We start from the raw sequence: 6,805 nt of genomic DNA, 5'->3' as shown, positions 1-6,805 counted from the left end.
CTGATTTACCTTATCTCATCCAAATAATACCGATTGTTTTGTAAGACTTTTTAAGCCTCTTTTGAAACCTAAACTTGGTCTTGTAGCTTACTAAAAAACTTTAAATGTTACATGGCCCACGTTCATTTCTGTTTTATAATAACTTTGCCATGTTTGATCTTCCTATCTTCTTTTGTTTTATTTTGATGTTGCTTAATGATGTTCAACATTGGATAATTTTAATTTTGTCAAGTTTTTTTTTCAGATTAAATCACGATTAATCTGGTAAATATGGTTTTTCGCTATTATATCTACACATTTTCTTATTTTCTCTTGTTTTGTTCAGTTTGATTTTCAATTTGCTAGTTTTCTCATATTTTATCTTGTTTAAATTTGCTTTATACTGAAGATGTTTCATCTTGAACTTCATCAAGTTTTATCTTGTTGTATCTGATTCCTAATAGTATTGCTTTAATTTGTTTTTTTTTTCATTAATTTTATCTTGTTGCACTTAGTTTTGATTATTTTAGCAATTTAGAGTCGTTGGGCCCATCGCCATATACCTATTGTTGATGTTTCATGTAATTTTCAGTGAATAACAGGATTTTCAAATTCAGTGGAAGCCGCCATTATGGATTTCAATATGGTATCAGATAGCAAAATACGACTTCTTCTAGTTTAACCCTTTTAACTTATACCCATGTTTTGGAGATTTCAAGTGATTATGAATACTATACAGGTTTGAAAAGAAAAGTTGAAACTGCCATCTTGGATTTCAAAATCGCATTGGATAGCAAAATTTGACTTCTTTTTGTCCTTTCACCCAATATGAATATTGTGGGGGTTTCATTTGATTTTCATTGATTTACAGCATTTGAAACTTAAGCAGAAGCCTCCATCTTGGATTTCAAGATGACGTCTGAATTCGAATTTTTCTAAATTAGCCCTTTAACCCAAATCAATATTGTATAGGTTTCATGCGACTTTTAGTCATTTACAACGTTTAAAGTTTAGTGGAAGCCACCATCTTGAATTTCAAGATGGCTTTAGATAGCGAAATTCGACTTCTACTAGTTTAACCTTTTCAACTTATACCCATATTCTGGAGGTTTTATGGGATTTTCAGTCAATCACACCATTTTTAAGTTGAGTGAATGTCGCCATCTTGGATTTCAAGATGGCGTAGGACATCTAAATTCAACTTCTAATCGCTTAGCTCTTTGAGCCAATACCCATAGTGTGGGGATTTAATGCGATTTTCAGTTATTTATAACATTTTCAAAATAATCAGAAGCCTCCATCTTGGATTTCAAGATGGCGTCAGACATTTGAATTTGACTTCAACTCGTTTAGTCATTTCGCCCAATTAGGATATATTGACAGTTCTTTACCAACACTATCTTGCCGAAAGGCCTCAGCCCTAACCTCTAAACAAGCATGAAACGTTTAATTTTATCGAAATGACGTACCCAAAACGCAATTTTTCTAAGACAAAATGGCCGTTTTCGCCCCTTCGAGAAATCGGTAGAATTCTTAATGTTTTGATTTTGAATGCTACCCAGTGGAGCCAGATCAAATAATTTTTCAATATTCCCACTGATTTTTTAAATCTTATCGGAAAATCATTATAAAAATCATAAGTCAAAGCAAATTTAAAAATGTTCTGATAAGTCCTCTTCAAATTTTAGTTCAAGTAATAAATTTAATGTAAAATGTATGCATGTTCAGTAGTGACTTCGCTCCTCAAGTCCGTATTTAATTGGTTAGGGTTTGTAATTGTTAGATACTTGTTTGAAAACAACCTGCAGCAATTAATTTGAAATATGCACATACTTCTTGTAATTTGTAGTCATTGTACCGTAATCTGAAACATTTTCAACTTCTCCATCACTCACTACTGCCTAAACACTCAACGATATCATGCTTGCAAATTTCACATTTTCTTCATCTACTGAAATGCAGTTTTTACATACTGAAGGTGCGTTTATGACTAGACGGTGAAAACACTAGGTTAATCCCTCTTTAAATAAACGATACAAAAAAAAAAATGACTTAAAAATCTAAGTTGCAATCGGATGTATCAAAAGGTAATGTTGATAGTTAGAAATTGAGTTAAAATATTCGAGAAATAAAAAGCGAGCAAATATTCATTTTTGTCAAAACAACCTGGCAACTCTGATGAGGCCAAATCCAAATCAAGTTTCGAGGTTATGGCTGAGGCCAACCCGCATCAATACCATCGACCGTATATACCATTATACCCATATTTTCATGAGATTTTCAGTAATTTGAAGTTTTGAAAAGAAAATCGGAAGCCACAATCTTGGATGAATAATGGCGCCAAGCAACAATTTTTTTCCTACTAGTTGAGCCCTTGCATTCAAACTCATATTGTTGAGATATACATACCTCTCCTGGTAATTTGGTGTATTTGAAAGATTTTTACATATTTTTTTTATTTAACTCAAAAACAACACACACGACTTATCAAAAATGTGTAAAAATAATATTTCCAATTCAAATTTGTACAGTCTAGCCTTAGCGTGTCCTGTTCTGACATTTTGATCGTGAACTGTCACCTAATTTTATTACGATTACGGTTACGGTTACTGTACAGCCTTAATAGAACATAAAAAAAAACTTTGTGCGAACTTCTTAGTTTATGTTTTATTGGAGTTTTAATAGAGCATTCCGAACTCATTCTTATCAACTTAAACAGAATATTCAATAAAAGCATTATTAGAGTTTTCAGAACTACCTGTAACAATTCTTGGAATCTAGAATTGAAACATTACTCCATGACCATAATAAAACAGCTATAAAACTTGCTGCATTTAGAACGCTATATTAAAACCAAAATAAAGTTTTAAAATGCTAGTTGGCTCAATCTCTGTTACTTGGGAGGGTAACAGGTTGCGAAAGTGGATTGCATTCAGTGTCTTGGTAGAAAGATAACGTCTGATTGTGGAACCATGATAGACTTAAAACCCGAACCAGAACTTGTGGTGAGACCTTCTTTTTGTCGAAAATGCTTTAAAATGTGCCTCTACTTAAAAATGTGTTGCTTAAATAACTATATCGTTGGCATTTTTATGATTAAACACCTTTTTATTTTAAACTTATATGTGAATTATCACCCACATTCATACGTTGTAGTTATGACCATCATATCGATTTTTTACACACCGTGCGCCATTCCCTGATGAGTCCCCCATCGTCACGGCTGATAAAATCGGTCGATAGAACGGAACTGAATTTGACAGAGTTTTTTTTTTCTTGGGTTTTGCTGTTGGTTGCTCTCTGCGCCTCTCTTGTCATCGTAGGCCTAGAATGTTGTCGGTGTTTAAATTGTTGCGGATCACAAAAGTCGGCATCTTTTTTCTCTGGTGATCATAAAATTCAGTTAGTATTTTTCACGAGAGTTGGGAAATCAGCTGGGATGCATCTAATTAGCGCTCCCGCCCCACCCCCCCCCCCCCCCCCCGCCCGGTTGACGTTGATAAACTGCAAGGATTCTGCCGAACAATGTTTAGGTCGGAAATTTTTATCATGTGAGAGACTTGGCGCAACGTTTTGCATGTCTACGGAAAAATTGATTATCTTTTCTATTTATAAGGTTATTAAATTCATATCTTTGAAAATATGTAATTGGCCCCGATTTAAACCCGAAGAGAGAAACAATTATTCAACTGCATTTTTCGTTTTTATCATCTGGCATTGTACAGCTGATTACCATCCATTCGAGGGTAAAATAAGAAAAATATCAACTTGTACAAGTAACGCCGTGGGGAGCGAGAAAAAAATCTCTCAGCTGGGGAAAATCTTGTCGTGCTGATTTTCTCAGTATCTTGTACTTGGTTCAACTTTTGCTCTTTGTAGTTTTGTCGTTGACGGAAAGGAGAATCCCTCCGAGTGACACCAGCGCATTCGAGCTCATTCAACGCAGTTTTGATTTATGATCTGTTGCGTCTGCGTTTGGATCATTAAGTTTGAATTACTCAACCCTGGGCATAGCAGGTAGTGGTTCGGATTGACAATTAAATGAGGATCAAATAGGCTAAGTGTCTGTTAACTGAAGGGGGACTCAACAAACATAAAAACGACATGTTCAGAAAGAAATAACACAATCATTATTATGAATTTTTTTTTAAATAATGTCTCATGATGAACAAAATTTCTTATCTCATGTCTCATATCTCATAACTTGTGTCTCGTATCTCATATCTCATATTTCATATCTCATAACTCATATCTCAGAACTCATATCTCATATCTCAGAACTCATACCTCATATCTCATATCTCATATCTCATATCTCATATCTCATATCTCATATCTCATATCTCATATCTCATATCTGAAATCTCATATCTCATATCTCATATCTCATATCTCATATCTCATATCTTATATCTCATATCTCATATCTCATATCTCATATCTCATATCTCATATCTCATATCTCATATCTCATATCTCATATCTCATATCTCATATCTCATATCTCATATCTCATATCTCATATCTCATATCTCATATCTCATATCTCATATCTCATATCTCATATCTCATATCTCATATCTCATATCTCATATCTCATATCTCATATCTCATATCTCATATCTCATATCTCATATCTCATATCTCATATCTCATATCTCATATCTCATATCTCATATCTCATATCTTATATCTCATATCTTATATCTCATATCTCATATCTCATATATCATATCTCATATCTCATATCTCATATCTCATATCTCATATCTCATATCTCATATCTCATATCTCATATCTCATATCTCATATCTCATATCTCATATCTCATATCTCATATCTCATATCTCATATCTCATATCTCATATCTCATATCTCATATCTCATATCTCATATCTCATATCTCATATCTCATATCTCATATCTAATATCTAATATCTCATATCTCATATCTCATATCTCATATCTCATATCTCATATCTAATATCTAATATCTCATATCTAATATCTTATACCTCATATCTCATATGTTTCATGTCATTTCTTCATGATCTTATCTCATATCATCTGTCTCATATCTCCAGTCTCAGGTTTCTGATCTCATTTCGCGGGTTTCTGGCTTCACGAACTCGATTTGTTTAGTATTGAACATGGTGTCATATCTCAGTTTACTTATGTCATGTCTCATCCTTAGCGATATAAATTATTAAATAATTATTATGAAAATACTGTTAGTTTTCAATGCTAGATAGAAGCTGTACTAAATGCTTATATTTTTTTAATGTTGTTTTTTTTTAAACCAGTTATTTAGACCCATTTCTTTTTAAATATGTTCATAATGCATTATACTGAATATACAACGTATCTTATTTTAACGTGAACTTTCCACTCGTGCAGATGTTGATCCACTTTCGACCAGGTGCTTAGGCCAACGCATTACCTAGGTTTTTTTTGGACTTGTTACCCCCGGTCATTATCAGGAAAACCGTTTGTCTTGTCTTGTTTGTCTGACCAGATGCCAGCAGATTTGCAATAAAAAAAACTTTGACTTATGGCCATCCATCGCCCTCCGCGTTCATATCGGTGCCAATTTTGACCGGTGCCACCACTTGGCTGTTTCGTCCATTCATTGACCACATTAGCTGGGCCTCTCTAATCCGATCACGCAATTTGGCCTGTTGCATGAAACAAAAATAAAAATTATCCATCGGGTGAAGGTAGTTTGCCAAATTGATTCGCTAACAGGTGTCTCCCTTGGGCCGACCGAATCAAGTTAGGTGGAATTTTTCGATGATATTGCTGTGCAGATATGTGACAGGCTTTGGGCGTGGTTGGTGGAAGTGGAGAAGAGTATTTTTTGTAGCGGGGAGCGGTTCAATCTAAGGTATCAACGAACTCTATCTGCATCTGGTGTCACCACTGAATAGCCTGTGGAGGCTAACGGCTCAAAAAAGTGGTGGGCGACTGACAGCATTTGCCACTAAATAACGTGCAGAAAAGCCACCTCGTAATTTCCTGTTTAAGAATTTGAGAAGTCAATAAAAACTAAAAAGAAACGTGTCGGGCTTCCTGTTTTGTAAATCAATAGTATTTTTCGAAAGTTGTCTCCGAAGCAGAGACAAACCAGCGAACAGCCATATTGGCACTTGCTTTTGGGTTCGAAATTTGCCTATAGGCTAAGACGATGCAATCAGGTGCAAAAAAAACTGACTAGTTGATTATGCTGTAGTTTGGATTGATTTATAGAAGAAGGGGAGGAGCGGGCTATATGCGCCTATTAAGCAGAACACTGATTTAATCAAATATCACATCGAATATGTGTACAAAAACTATATACACGTGTGCAGGCATCTGTTTTCTATACATTAGAGTAATTTTTATGTTGAATTTTTCTTCTGTTTCCAAGAAAATGATTTTATTATAAGTGTTGTCTAAAATGCCAAACCTCAAACCGTGCGGGCTAAATGCGCCTATTTATGTTTTGAACAAAATTTCTGTTTTTTGGGCAATATTTCCGTATAATTTCATAGAAACTGCTAGAAGGTAATAACTTCCGTACGACAAAGCTGAAGTTTTATAAAAATCTATGTATATTATAATTTTATGGAATAAAACAAAAGTTAGGGTTGCCATGCTATGGAGGCAGTTCATCCATGAGAAAAACTTTATCAAATCTGTTTTTAGATCTTCAATTCTCTCTTAAGATGTTATTCAGAGCTTAGATTTGAAGGTTCAATGATAAAAATCATTTATTTATTCTATTTAACCTGTTATTTTAGGATGGAGGCATTTTACAAACATGATGGGGGCATACAAAAACACTCTA

Source organism: Uranotaenia lowii, chromosome 3, assembly GCF_029784155.1.
Source record: "Uranotaenia lowii strain MFRU-FL chromosome 3, ASM2978415v1, whole genome shotgun sequence".
Taxonomy (NCBI): Eukaryota; Metazoa; Arthropoda; class Insecta; order Diptera; family Culicidae; genus Uranotaenia; species Uranotaenia lowii.
The sequence above is the reverse complement of the archived record's forward strand: the minus strand, read 5'-3'. Positions refer to the sequence as shown.